Source organism: Anser anser (assembly GCF_964211835.1).
Source record: "Anser anser genome assembly, chromosome: 4".
Lineage (NCBI taxonomy): Eukaryota > Metazoa > Chordata > Aves > Anseriformes > Anatidae > Anser > Anser anser.
This window is the reverse complement of record NC_139724.1, coordinates 8,039,390-8,055,411: the sequence shown is the minus strand read 5'-3', so window position 1 is coordinate 8,055,411 and position 16,022 is coordinate 8,039,390. Positions and strand designations below refer to the sequence as shown.

General features: G+C 37.8%; 1 long non-coding RNA gene across 1 annotated transcript in view; it reads right to left on the bottom strand.

Annotated features, from left to right (window-relative positions):
* Positions 1-16,022, bottom strand: part of LOC310899346 — a 79,886-nt gene that overhangs the window by 31,977 nt on the left and 31,887 nt on the right. Inside the window, exon 3 of the long non-coding RNA XR_014584217.1 lies at positions 7,709-7,908. This is a non-coding gene — a long non-coding RNA (uncharacterized lncRNA). The remainder of the gene's footprint in view (positions 1-7,708; positions 7,909-16,022) is intronic.

Genomic DNA, 16,022 nt, shown 5'->3' with positions numbered 1-16,022 from the left:
TATTAACAACTACATTCCCTCTTTTTCTCCTCTGGAAGTCAATTGGTGGAGGATATCAGGAATGGTACCTCTTCCTCCTTCCCCTAAACACTAATTACAATAGCTTTTGAGTATTTTGAATGTCCTTGTGTAACCAACATACTCGTATTGATAGTCTCCAGAATGTGTTTCTTGGTTTTCCTAAGGGCAGTGGATTTACGTGGCAAGGTTTTGGTATCAGGGGGCTGCAGCTGTGGCCTCCATAAGAAGAATCCAGAAGCTGCCCCATGTTAGACAAGGTCCACTTTCAATTGGCTCCAAAGGGACCTGCTGCTGGCCAGAACCAAGCCTATAAGCAATGCTCTCTGGAAGAGCACATTTAAGAAAGGGGGAAAAGATCTGCTGCGGAACAGCAGCTGGGAGAGTGAGGAATGAGAAGCAGCCCTGCAGCCCCCAAGGTGAGTGCAGCAGGAGGGCAGGAGGTGCTCCAGGCACGCAGCAGCAGTTCCCCTGCGGCCTGTGGAGAGGCCCCTGGCGGAGCAGGCTGTCCCCCTGCAGCCCATGGGTCCCACACGGAGCAGATCTCCACGCTGCAGCCCGTGGAGGAGCCCCCGGTGGAGCGGGTGGATGTGGCCTGGAGGAGGCTGCGGCCCATGGAGAGCCCCCGCAGGAGCAGGCCCCGGGCCGGAGCTGCAGCCCGTGGAGAGGAGCCCACGCAGCAGCAGGGGTCTGGGGGGAGCTGCCGCCCACATGTGGGGGACCCGTGCTGGAGCAGTTTGCTCCTGGGGGATGGACCCTGTGGTACGGAGCCGTGTGGGAGCAGTTCTTGAAGAGCTGCGGCCTATGGGAAGCCCACACAGGCTCAGTGCTATAGAGTGGCCTCATCCTCCATTGCCCCGTTCCCCTGCGCTGCTAAGGGGAGGAGATGGGATAAGGTGGATAGGGGGAAGATGTTCTTGTTTTCTTTCCTTGTTTCTTACTTCTCTAGCTTGTTAGTAATAGGCAAAAACTTTTACTGATCTCCTTACTCTGAGTCTGTTTTGCCTGTCACGATAATCAATGAGTGATCTCCCTGCCCTTATCTCAACCTTTCAGCCCTTTTCATCGTGTTTTCTCCCCCTTTACCTTTGAGGAGGGAAGTGAGAGAGCGGTTGTGGTGGAGCTCAGCTGCCCACCTGACACCACAGAATAACACCCAGGAATGGGCCCCAAGGCAGCGTGGTGGTGGGTAGCAAGGTGAGTGGGAGGTACCTGTCACTGTCTCCTCCAACGGTTTTGGACTTCACCCATGAACAAGTGCAGAATCCTAAAAACCTGACAGAATGTTTGAAAGACGTATATCCTGACCCTGGCAATGCCAGAGAGTGCTCACTGCACTGTGCTGCGGCCTGGCCTGCACCTATCCAATGACAGTTAACATTATTCAGCACCCTCAGGGGGAGAAGAAACTCTCTGAATCTTATGACCAAGTAACAGACAGTAGTTAGACCAAAGGGCCAACTGTCAATGGCATTATTTGCTCCCATAGTCAAGACAAAGCAATGGAAGCAGAAGTCAGCTCATTTAGTAAGGGAATAAGCTCCTCCTAAGAGCTCTGGAAGGGAAAACCGTAAGGGGTGGGCTGCTCTAAGGCAGGGCCATCACACAGACAGGAAGAACTGTGGCATGCAGGCCACAGTTTGGTTTCGCTTGGAGGAGCATCCAGTACACCTGGAATCGACTGCCCCAGGGGTGGAAACACAGCCTTACCATTTGCCATGGACTGATACAGACTGCACTGGAACAAGATGGAGCTCCTAAACACTGGCAGTGCATTGACGACATCATTGTCTGGGGCAACACAGCAGGGGAAGTATTTGAGAAAGGGAAGAGAATAATCCAAGTTCTTTCGAAAGCTGGTTTTGCTATAAAGCAAAGCAAGGTGAAAGGACCCGCATAAGAGATTCAGTTCTTGGAAGTAAAATGGAAAGATAGACGTAACCACATCCCTATGGATAGGATCAATAAAATAACAACTACACCCCCACCAACTAACAAGAAAGAAACAAGAAAGAAACACAAGCATTTCTAGGCCTTGTGTGATTCTGGAGAATGCATGTTCCAGGCTACAGTCAGCTTGTGAGCCCTCTGTATCAAGTGACTCAAAAGAGGAGCTATTTTGAGTGGGGTCCTTTGAACAACAGGCCTTTGAACAAATTAAACAGGAAGTAGCTTGTGCAGTAGCCCTTGGGCCCTTCCAGGGGCCAGCTGTGCAAAATGTGCTTTACACTGCACCTGCAGAGAATGGCCTCATCTGGAGCATCTGGTAGAGAACCCCAGGAGAAACTTGAGATCAACCTTTGGGGTTCTGGAGCAGGGGATATCGAGGATCAGAAGCCCACTACACCCCAACTGAAAAAGAGATACTACCAGCATATAAGGGTGTTTGGGCCACTTCAGAAGTTAGTACAGAAGTACAGCTCCTATTGGTACGATGACTACCTCTGCTACATTGGATGTTCAAATGGAGAATCCACTCTACACATCATGCAACTGACGGTACATGAAGTAAGTGGGTAACAATTATGGAATGAGCTTGAATGGGGAAACCAAACCACCCAGGAATCCTGGAAGAGATCGTGGACTGGCCAGAAGGCAGAAATTTTGCAGTATCACCTGAGGAGATAACTTATTCCCAAAAGGCACCACCATATAATGAATTATCAGAAGATGGAAAGCATTATGTTTTGTTCGCTGATGGATTCTGTCATGTTGTAGGAAACCACTGAAAGTGGAAAGCTGCTGCATGAAGTCCTACATGACAAGTTGAGGACATCACAGAAGGGGAAGGTGGGTTGAGTCAGTTTGTGTGTGGGGTGAGTCAGTTTGTGGGGGGGTGGCTACAGCGATGGAAGCAGAGCAACTAGCAGTGCAGAGGTAAACCCATCTAAGACTGCTGCATTGTGATAAGACATCAATACCCAAGTGGAAAACACTGATGGAAAACTATGGCATGTAGATGCCCACAAGCCCAAGAATCATGCTACTGAAGAATATCAGAATAATGAGTAGGTGGGCTTCAAAAATGGAAGTGGTTCAGGTGGACCTGGACTGGTAACATAAGGGTGAGCAGCTCGATGGGCTCATAAAACATCAGGACATCTGGGGAGAGGTGGCACACACTGATGAGCTCATGATCAAGAGATGGATCTGACCACTGAGGCTATCACACATCACCCATGAGTGTGAAACCTGTGCTGCAATCAAGTGACCCATGCAAGTAAAGTCTCTCTGGTGGTGGCTAGGATTTTGGTGTGGTGAGGCCTGGCAAATTCACTATATCGGGCCACTCCCATAAACATTCCAAGGCACATATCATGGTAGAAGCAACTGCCGTGTAGCTGGAAACATACTCAGTAAACCATGCCACTGACCAAAACGTTATCTTGGGCCTGGAAAGGCAATTTCTATGGCATTATGGTACTCCTGAGAGAATAAGTCAGAAAATAGGAATCACTTCCAAAATAACCTTGTAACCTCCTGGGCCAAGAGGCACAGCATTGACTCGGTGTATCACATCCTCTATCAGCCACAAGCCTCTGGAAAGGTGGAAAGGTATAATGGATTGTTAAAGAGTATGCTATGGGCATTGGGTGCTGGGGCATGGAAAAACTGGGATGCAAATTTAGCAGAAGCCACATGGCTAGTTAACAGCAGAGGATCTGACAACCATACTGGTCCTGCTGAAATAAAGCCCCTATACACTGTGGGAGGAGATAAAGTCCTCACAGTGCATATGGGAAGCCCAGGAAAGTGGCTGGGGAGGGCAGTGTGGGTTGCTCCTACCTTGGGGAAAAACAAACCCATTTGTGTGATTGTATTCACCAAAGGATGGGTGATGCAAAAGGATGGGGATATCAGGTGTGTGCCTCGAAGAGATTTAATCTTGGGAGAAACTAATCTCTAATCTGAGTTACATGTTGTAGGAAGACACCACAGAACCAATGACAGGTCAACTGGGCAAGTGCAGCAGTGACTCAAGCTAAGCTGGTGTTGGAATCCAGAAATCCTGTTTGCCCTGTCCTGAGTGACTGCCTTGGCAGATGAGACCTAAATCATCACTGGTTCTTATGAACATTTTGGGAGAGGCCAACAGAATGAGAAAAATAGTATCTAAATATCCATTAAGGGACCAAAATGAGATGCTTTTCTTCTTAAGCTCAAGGCTATAAGCTCAGCTAGAAAAAACACTTCCTTACATCCTTTTTGACAACACATCTTTTGGAAGTTAAGAGAAGGGGATAAATTAAGATTTAGTTAATTAAGGGCTAATTTTACTGTTTGTTTTGCACACCCCTCAGGATCTTAAATTCTACCAGCTCTTGGACCTTCATATCTCCAATGAATTTATCCTTTTCCATTAGTAACACAGCTGTCAGAGTGCCCCTCCTAGATTCGACTTGCTCAGGGATCTACTTGACTGTTCCCATGGGGCATGGCTTTGAAAAGCCAAGGGGCTCAGGAGAGCTGAGCTGGTTGATATTCAACAACACTCTCTTCAAAGTACATTCTAATGTGTGAAAAGGCTATCAAGTGTGGCAAGAGACCAGCCTGGATGAACAGTCAAAAGCTCAAGCACGTTACCCAAAGTCGATTATATTTTTTACAAGCCATCAAGTATAAAGTAAATTGACTTTCAGTAAAATAAACCTGTAAAAATGTGTTCATTGCTCTGAAACCACAGCAAAATTAATAACTGCAAGGATTAAGTTTCCAGTGAAACAAGCAAAAATGTCTGCATATGTGAAAGGAAAGTCTTAGTGAAGTATATGAGCTCAGGAATAGCAAAGAATCCTAACTGCTGCAAAGAGAAAGGTTAAAATCATACATACATACATACATACATATATATATATAAAAGCATAATTCATATAAATCTGAATGCCATAACAAACTAATTCTAGAGAACAAACAATGATTTGGAAATCAACAGCTAGAAAACAAAATAAAATATCCTGGCATATTTTTACTTAATGAGTCACATTATATTGCCCAGATGGGCATGAGGTTTAAAATCAATGTTTTCCCATTATTCTTCTAAAATGTATTCCTTTATATCTCATGGCAAATTAAGTAACACCCTCATGTAAATGGAAAGAAAAAAAAAAAAAAAGAACAGTTGTGGAAGAGTATTTTCCAATTTCTTGGCTACATTTTTGCCATATTTACAAAGCACAGTGAAAATTTATAATAGCTACCAGAAAAAAATATAAACATTACTTACATGCTGTGGTGAATCTTATGTACATGTATTTTGTATGCTAGATATACCATAATTACACTACAAACCACAGAGTAGTTTTATTTTATTACATTGCAAAGGCCTCCAAGCAGGTTTTCACCTCATTTCCTCAGTTGCATGATCTCCATCCCACTCAGTTTCACTGTTCTCTACAGATACCAATTCTGAAACTAACGATTCCCTACTAACATCAGTTTGTTTCACTAATGATATTGTGATGGGTAAGTTGCTGAAGTTAGAAAACAACAGCCTCAGTTATCTGCTAGCAGAGCTTTGAGGATTTACAACTCCACTGCAGTCCAGCAGGTAGGCAGCTTGTGATTCCAGAGAAGATATTTCACTCTAGAAATCTTTTTAGATGCTTTTTCGTTTATTCAAGTTAGATTTTTCATTTTAGTTTCAAAGCTGCTTCTTAAGACAAAGGACACATCAAGCAGAGCACAGAGCTGTCTCCAAGAGATGCACTGAAAACTGCCATAAGAAAGTACTGATTAACAACTTCAAACTAATAATACGGAACAGAATGCACAAAAATGGCAAATATAACAAAATGTAGGTTATCATAGTCCACAACAAGCAGCTACAGTCCTCAACACTATGACCCTGCTCAATGGACCACTTATCTGTCCAATTACACTTCCTGCACACATCCACATGTTCATTTTCATGGCTGTCAAATGCACATACAGTTATGTCCTATTCCAGATCTTATGAAAGTTAGACCAGAACCAACAGTTCTATTTAACATGATGTGTGTCAAAAATTTTGAAATTTTATGTTCATGTATGTGTCGTTTTCTTCTATTACATACTTATGTCACACCCCTTTCTGGTTGTTTGTTTGCTTTTTGTTTTTAACCAAAGTTGGGGCCTGAATTGCTGGTTTCCAATGTCAGTACATTAATATAGTAATCATGAGTCGTAAATGACTGAAAGAAAAAACTAAACTGGATATAACACATCTTTTTTGACTCTCAACGGGTTGTATACATGTTTAGTTTCACTTCATTACCAACTTTTCAGCTTCATACTCAACTCTATATGAAATTCAGTCTAGGCTATTAAAGGTCATTCTGCATTAGTTAAAACCGTGTAAAAACACTAACTATAAACTATTGGAGTTTGTAGCAGATCTTACAGCATTTAGTATCAAATTCAATAGGTGGAGCACTTAAATCCAGAAAGTTAAATCCAGTGTGAACCTTCACACAAAACATAAAAATACTTTTTTGATAAAAAGAAATAGTGAAAAATCAGAGTCTGATGATAAAGAATTACCTGGGGTATGCATGTTTCTTTGTAGAATCTGCTTTTACTGGGATAGTACAATGAAAGATCCACAAAACATTCCACAGACATTATGTAGAATTCTACTTCTTGACCAGTTGTATATTATCTCATCTATGCAAACTTACTCTCCCGGTTCAGTTATTACTTGCTCACAGAATCAAAACTATGCTAAATAAACACCACACAAGAATGGAAGTAACGTGGCCTGTAGACTGAATGTATTTAGAGATTCAAAAAGCAGAAAAGCAACCAGTTCAGCAAATATGTTAGATATCTAAGATTTCAATCACTAATTCTAAACCCAATCAACACAATTCACAGCAATTTTTACATGATCTCTGAAAAATACGTTCTCTCTGTGATCAATATATCATTACTCTCAGAATCACAAGCTAGGAATAAACTGTTCCTCCATTCAGCTTCTGCTTAGAGAGCACTGTCTTTACAGTATTTTGAAAATGAGGCTCTAACACCATTAGTATAATACAAATCCAGGTTAATCCTGAATATTTTTACAATTAATTCAATAATTTTAGCATCGACATCAGTCCCATCTCGGGAAAAAAAAAAAAAGAAAAAAAGAAAAAAAAGAAAGATCTATTTTTCCTTCATTTTGATTTTGCACATGTAACCTCAGAATCATGAAAAATATCAGTTAGTGTCTTCCTTGTATTTTATTCCTTCTTTATAAATATGTATCAGCTATACCTATGTTAGCCTTTACTGGAAAGAAAAAAGAATGACAGAAAATAAAATGTAATGAAAAGTAGAAAGGAAAACAAAAATATTTTCCTTGCTTGTACATTTCTGCCTCCAACATTTAAAGCACCTTAATATACCATTATTGCAAAGGAAAGATGAGAGCTAAACTGAAATTTCTGAGTAAAAGGGTGACAGCACCATCAAGTGGCTTCTGTATGGCATTATTTACCACTGTTCTAGTGCATGATAGAACAAGCATTATTGTCCAGATATGTACAGAATTAAATTCTTGAAGTTGTTTTAAATAGTAATATATTGGATCCTATAGAAATCTGATTTATTTTGAAGTCTATAATAAGGATAAGCAGACTGAAATTTTATACAATTATTTTTGCAGAATTATCTACATTTTATTATACTAAGAAAGGAATAGCATGATATATTAATGGAACAGAACCTTCTCACGGCAGGAAAAGTATGTTCAAACCACACCAGTGGAGGTCTCTGTGAGGTGGATGGCCCTGATCTCCAGCATATCCTCTATGATCCGGGAACATGTTGAGCAGATAGCAGCCTCACATCAGTCAGACTTATTCTCTTTGGCAGCTAAAATTGTAAAGTGAACTCCAAATTGAATCCCATCCAGAGGGATGACAGCTGGAAAAAAAAAAAAAAAAAAAAAAAGTCAGCTTGTGGGTCTAAAGGAGTGAGATTAAATTACTAACAGCAAACTTGATGTACACTTTTCCTTCTCTTTTCTGAGGGCAACACTTGACAAATGAACTTGTCACAGAGCAAGAATAGTATATTCAGAAACATATATTAAACATTTTATACCTCACAGAATCATACACTTTATCACAGAAACAAACTAATAGTATGCTATTAGAAGTGATCCATACTTTGCAAATCCAAATTAAAAACAATTAAAAAGAAAATGACAAACATTATATCCTATTTTACATGGGTGAAGTTTTTTTTTGAGAGGTACCATTCTTACAAAACAGTGAGCCTTACAGGAATGAAACAAATTGCAAAATTATGAGCAACTTCAAATACCACTGCTGACTGAACTCAAGATTAAGGATTTTCTGATGAAAAACTGAAATCCTGAACAAAATGTTAGATGTGGTCTCTGCTTTTAAAATAAAAATCTTTAATTCTAATCACTTGCTAATAGAAATGAACATGTATTTCCAAATAAAATTAATATGAGAGAAAACTTTACCACAGAACTACATTATCCAATCATGTGATTGGCATTTCTAGCCATATTCTAACACTTATGGAAGAATGCTCAGCACAACTTTACGGAAAACTTGAAAACCAATTTTAAAAGATTTTTTTTTGTATAAAGAGATTAAAGTATTTATATACCTAGATTTATACACGTGATTAAGTACCTTCTTGAACTGAAATCTTTTTGTGCTACTGACTATTGCTAATGTCTGTGTGTGGTGCACTACAGTGGTCTACAGTGGTCCACTATTGAGTAATTTTGCCCACTACTATTCAACATAATCAAAAGTATCCAAGGCACCTCAATCTCAAGGTGCCTAGAGAGAAACTGCATAGCCCAGAACCTGTTTAATATTTTATTAGACATGATACGGAGACTGAGAACAGAGATTTAGGGTTAAGAAAAATAGATTACAGTAATTAGATCATATGGTTTCTCAGTTATGGTATATGCACATCATGATGACTCCATTAAAGTCAATTTTTATGGCATATTAACTCAATTCTTGAAGGCAAAACAAAGGGAGTAGATTCTTAAAGATCTGATAGAGGAAAGATGGAGGTTTGATTTCATTTTTTTTTTTTTTGTAATGGCCTGTAGTTGGCAGTACTATCAGCATATGGAACAATAATCAGAACAAGTGAACTATGAATGCATAAATCAGAACATTAAGCTTAAAATATTTTTAAGTAGTAGATAAGTATTTTTAAGTAGATATTTACTTATTTCTAAAATCACTAAGGTTCTTTTTTACCCTTGAAGTCAGGTACAATTTAATATAAAAATGTGAGGAAACAGGAACTAATGGCAGCTCCCTGCAGATAATGTGCATGAATTGAAAGTGTGATTATGTATGCCTCTTGATTAAAAAGACATGCAACATCAACTTTCAAAAGGCGAAATGTTATAACAACTAACAGAGAAATACAGAAACATTTTTAATGACATAACAGAGCTCATTCCTGCAGTCATTTATCCCAGATATTATTTTGGTTGCCTAAAATGTTCAAACTAGCCCACTGTAAATTACATCTAAATACGAAGGTGTTTTGCATTATTATTAAACTATGACTTCTAAATGTTCCAGTATATTCTAAATATTTTTAAGCTGTCTAAATGTAATTTTATTATTCATCTTTGTCTTAAAGAAGCATTCATGAAAAATCAACATCTTACTTTGTTCAATTATACTAGCATCTTCTTTTACATATATGGTGAAATAAACTAGACAATGATAGAGTATAACTTGAGATACTGAAATTCAATGTCTAAATATTTATAAATGTATTTATATAAGTAGCTTACACCCAAGAGAAATGTGACAGTAATAAATTGCATTTGTAGTGATTAAAGCAACTCAATTTTAAAAGACGACTCAATTTAGTACACTTTTTCAAACTCAAAAATAATAAAAATGCCGTCATACATACACCCATATTTAAAATCTGCAGTAAAGATAATATAAATTGACTGTTACTTAACTTACTAACCTGTACATTATTCAGGTAAAGTATCCTATCTTTAATGGAATTAAAAAGCTTTTCAAAAACACTGACAAAGAGTGAAGAATAAATTGATGCACTCTTAATAACTCTAAATCACCTAGCTCTTTATACCAAGAAGTGTTGACAATACCAACTTCAAGGTCATTGTCAACTTGGTAAGTCATTAGCAAATAAAATATGGCTTAATTGGAGCAAACTCAGCAAGGAGCTGCATTATTTTAAGTGAACACTGCAATATAACTTGAAGAAGAATTACTAATCGCCACTCCCGTTGACAATGAAATGGATGAAGAAGGTGCTTTGTAACTTTTTTCTATGACTTTCCCGTAATTAAATATGGAAATAGATTCTGTGAAGAATTAAAAGTCCCTGAGTGCATTAATTCAGGCACTAATGGACTGCCTTCCAGTGTTACAGCACACAGGTAGTTCCCAGCGTGTTACCAACATTAGCTAATAGATCAGTGTCAGACACCAGCAGTACTCTTGGTTTGAATACGCAATGCTGTAAAGCAGATATAGGCTGATTACACATGCTGCTTTAAAAGGACATATTTTTCACATTCTGAAATACTACCTCAAACTTTATGTGCATTGATGAAAAAGCTTGATTTAGTCCTGAGATCCAGTTGCCTGAAGATGTATCATGTACCCACAGTGCTTATGAAGCCTTGCAGCCACCTCACTAATGTGTCGCATAATTATCAATGGCTTGATCTTTAAAAATTCTTTAAATACAAAACTCTTCAAAAAATAACCTCATTTTAATATTTTTCATTTTTCCTAGCAAAAAAAATATCACAAACTCCATAACACAATTACACCACTGGGGGTTATAACATTTAAACAAAGGGAGCTCCTCTCAGCACGGACCTCTTCCTACCACTGCTCTGTTCAAACACTTTTCTCACTTTATGCCACCTGCTCCAGCTCTCCCTCCAAGCCACACTTTACAGGCAAGCAAGCCTAAATCTGCAGAGCTCCCTAGGTCCCAGCCTGAAACACCAGCCCTTACATATTTCTAAAGCAACTGCTAATCTATCAGAGCAACTGAAAATTAAAAGATTTTTTTTTTAAACTAACTCTGTGACATTTACAGTGCATATGTTTAAATAGCTAAAATACTTGCATTATAAAATACATGGAGTTTTTTTTGATCGAAGATGTTGCAGACCTGTATGTGTATCAGAGGGTCTACTTTGGTACCATAGTGCAAATCTGTTGCTCTTCCTTCGGCACTACATGTAGGCACCAATCCGCTAAAATACTTCAGTATCTAGTTAGTTTAAAATTTGCAAGCAGTCCTACTGCAGACAAATGCAACAGTTACACGTTAATAGTTAAATACAACCTTAACTGCTCTGTTGGACTGAGACCTACATTTGTTTGACAGTCAAACTGTGTTTTGGGAATTCAAATTATCCAAAGTATGTGCCTATAATAAGAAAAAAAGCAGCAACTTGAAGCACCTCAGACAAATGGATCAGGTTTGAAGGATCAGTGAAGGAGCTCTGACCTAGATGTAGTGATTATGTAAATATAAATAAAGATTCAGTTCAAACAATTACTACATATACTCTGTCACTTCTCTAGGGAAAAGATGATGCTGTAGGAGCTGCTGCAATTGCTAAAAGACTACTCAAAATAGTGTATTATCTGCTAAAGAACTTACTTATTGTATTTGTTTTCCATGTTGTTTCATGTTGTGCTATTATTTTTTAACTGTGAAAACTCATTAAATTATTAAAGTTTATGTACTGTATTTTAAGTAATTTTATATTAAACAAACAAAAATGTGTTTCTAATGAGAAGGCACTATCAAAAAAAAAAAAAAAGAGAGAGAGAGAGATGACAGAATTGCTTTCACTGTATTTGAAAGCCCTTTCTCTCCTGAGGATCGTAATGCTTTATATTGTTGGTGTGCAACCCTCATACTTGGGAGCTGTTATTGCTTACATATCCACATGCAAAGTATTAACAGATGCTATCGATCCTGTAATAAGTATTAAGAGAAATGTACATCTGCAGCAGGTTTTCTCCTGTGAAGTTTAACCTTGCAAACAAGTCCTTGGGACAAATAAAAAATTGTCCCATTCTAAGGGATATAGAAGGGCGACAATACTCAGGCATGGTATCATAACGGAATCAGAAAGTATTACTTTGTTTGATATGTTTATTAGAAACAACTGATACAGGACAAAAAGTTCAACATATGGAAAAAGAAGCCTCCAAAGAATCACTATAATATTTTCCCTTCTAACCCTTAGTAATGATCATTTGGAAAGTGTGATCTGAAACTAGGACCAGTGTTTCTATGCTGCATCTACGTCTAAAACCTGACTAAAACAGGGCAATGAACCTTGAGAAGCCAAAACAAATAAAAATAAGAAAAACTATAAGCAGAAACCAAGAAGAGCTACACAGGAAAAGGCACACACACAAACCAAAACCAAACAGGGCGATATGATGACAATTTAATAATCTATTAATAGTGGTTAGAGATATGGTAACAACTGCCACGATGATCTAAGGACATGACTTAGAAATGTACTGAGCCAAACAAACATTTTGATCTGGGTCACTTCTTTAAACAGAGACTAATAATTACACTTTTGAAAGATGCCTCTTTCTCCATGAAAGTGTTCATTATCTCCCTTAACAGACAGAAACAAAGCTCCTTTTTGTCCTCAAAAAGTCACATTTTTCCAACAAATTCAAGATATAAATATAGTAGGCAAATCAACATACAAGCCCTTAAAAAGCTTTATGATTTTGTGGCCCAACCATTTATGCAGAATAACTACCTCAGAAGTGGCCAACCTTTTTAAAATACCATCAGTCAAACAAACAAAGTGAAAGCTGTCATGGTGAAAGACCTATCTCAGCCTCCAGAACACCAGAGCTGACGAAAGGTGCCTGCTCTTCTTACACAGTTTCTTTAAGCTCCTTTGTATCAATATCTGGCAATATTTATGCCATAACAGTAATAGTTGGTATTTACAAAGGAATTTGCATCCATACAGAACTCGCAATGCAAGCGTTCTGAAGTTCTTGTGCATTCATACACACCAGAGCATGGAATATAATATTACAGTTGTTAGATTTTAACAGGGATGACATGGTCAGCATTCTTTAAAACACAACCATTCAAATTTATCTTGAAAAGCTGTCTTTTTACATCACCCAGTTAATACAGAATTCAAACAGTGTTTCTGAATAAGTTACATGAGAAATACAAATTTTAAATAAAACCTTCAGTTGCACATTCTACCATGTTTTTCTTGACATTTTGTCTCTCCCTTCCTAAAACAAAGCTAAAATACTACCTAAAATATTCCAAATCTAGAAATTGGAAACTTACTTCAGATTGAAATTCAGACATTCCCAATCAAACACCTTGTCAGTATACCATTTAATCTCCATTTGTATAAATACAATAATTACAGATAACTACACGGATTCACACATGATTACTTAAGAACTGCTCATTTCGCTTATTCAGTGTTTAGAAAACAGGATGCCTTAGATTGGTGCAACAGCGTTCACAAAAATGTGATTCCTAACAAAAATACTGAATACTGAAGTGCTCGCATTAGGAATGGTTGCAAACTGGATCAACTAAACGACTCTTCTGCCCCCTGCTGTATGTCTTGGAAAAATATTACAGGGAAAGAGTAACCAAAAAGAAGTGATTAATTATTCTCTTTTGTTTTGGTTAATTATGAACTATAATTCACTCTATGCAATTAGAATTGCTGAAGCATCCCCTTTGTCATAAATGCTATATATAGCTGAAGTTGCTACTTCAGAATCATATGTAATAAGGAACAATGAACATTAGCTATTTCAAGGAGGACAATATTCAAAGAAAAGACACCTTTAATTTACAATTTGTTTGAGGAGATACAACAGAAACATTAAAGAACATTGTAATAAACATCGTTTATTACAAGAATATAAAAAGTTACATCGCATTGCAGAACAGAAGAGTTATAACCCATGATTTACAAAATTTGAATCCATCACATTTCAGACTGGTTTTAAAGTAGAACTGCTAATCTGTATATATCATCTCATAATAAAACAAAATAAAAAAAATGTTTTGTAATGTTGAGTTGATACCAGACTAATGGCCTTTCAGCTCTAAAAGTGATTTAACTGCCTGAAAATTTGTAAAAGCTCAGTTATTTGAATAAAGCAGGAAGTTGAGCTAGAATTAAAACTGCAAATACAAAGACTTCAGAGTTAAGATGAAGTGGCAATCTACACACTTTGAAGTTAGCATTTTTTGCCACAGACTGTGATCTACATCTGCCAACTATACCAGAAGCAGGAGTCACTCAGTTAAATCTCGTGTCTTTTTGAAAAAAATAAAAACCAAGAATACACCACTATCCTGACCTACAATGATACTCTCTAATAAAGACAAAACAAATCAAGATCGTTGAGAACATAAACTTTATAATCAGGAAATTGAATGTTGCAGCCAAAAAACTATCAGCAATAACTACTCAGTATGTAGATTGCTTTACTGATGCTTTAGATTTGGAACTCCTATTTTTCTTATTAAAGTTGCCAGATTTTACTGTAATGTCTGACATTTTGGAGAATTACAGATAAAACCACAACCTACTAAGATTTGAAAACACAGTAGAGCTAGCAAAACTAATTATTTTTTGAGTCCTTACTTTTCTAAGATAACAAAATTATGAGAAAATTGATTCAAAGAATTCAGGTATGTCTGTCATTCAACAGGTCTCACATACGGAATTTTTAGATAAAATACTAGAACTTAAGTGTTTTCTGCAAAAGTTCACCTGTGACATTAAAACAGAAGTTCTGTTTTATATGTATAATACAGATACATACATATAGTTATATGCTATTATTCCCTTCTTCAGGAAAGGAGTAAAGGGGGAAAATCTCTTTCCTTTAAAAGCTTTTGTGACCTGCAGTTAAGAAAAAAAAAATCCCAGAAAGTGGGAAATCTATCAGGAATATTTGCAAATTAAAAAAAAAAAAAAAGAGTTACAAAGATGTATTTTTAGGGTAGTACTCAGGACATGTACTGCATTATCATAGTATCATAGAATCATGGAACCATAGAACGGTTTGGGTTGGAAAAGACCTCAAAGACCACCTAATTCCAACACCCCTGCCATGAGTAGAAACACCTTCTACTAGACCATGTTGCCCGAAGCCCCATCCAACCTGGCCATGAACACCTCCAGGGACGGGGCAGACACAGCTTCTCTGGGCAACCTGTTCCAGTGCCTCACCACCCTCAGAGTAAAGAATTTCTTCCTAATATCTAATCCAAGCCTACCCTCTTTTAGTTTAAAACCATTCCCCCTTGTCCTATCCCTCCACTCCCTGACAAAGAGTCCCTCCACAGCTTTCCTGGAAGCCCCTTTTAGGTACTGGAAGACCACTATAAGGTCTCCCCGCAGGCATGATCCCCCAAATACCTGGAATCTTGTGTTTGAGCCTTAATGTTTTCCTTTTATATCTAATCTCAGGTGAAAAAGTGAAGAGGGAAAGCAGCAATTTTGTGGTTTAATTACTTCTCACTTCTGATGTTCTAATAAAATGGATGGCTAACTCAACAGCTTCAACTGCTATATGCAATTCACATGATCATGGAGGTCCAGTCCCACAGACTCAATTAACAAAGAAATGAATTTGCTCTATTTGCAAATAAATTTAGCATGTACATTCTATCTCAATGGAATGCTTTATCAAAAAGGTGACTGTCTAATTAAGGACTGCAAAAGCAACATACATTTACAGAGGAATAAGTCTGTTGTACAGACAGCTCTGTTGCTGTGATTTCTGATTTCAGTATTTTACTTTCATTCACTAAAGATGATTTTAATGTAGGAAGGATTTATTTTTGATGCATATTCCTAAATTATTTGGAAAGCAAACTGAAATCCCTGAAATTCTCTCCCATGGAATGATACAGGTTCTATATGAAACTGAAATTTCTCCAGAAATACCCTATATACAGCCAGCAACAGAGTGGGA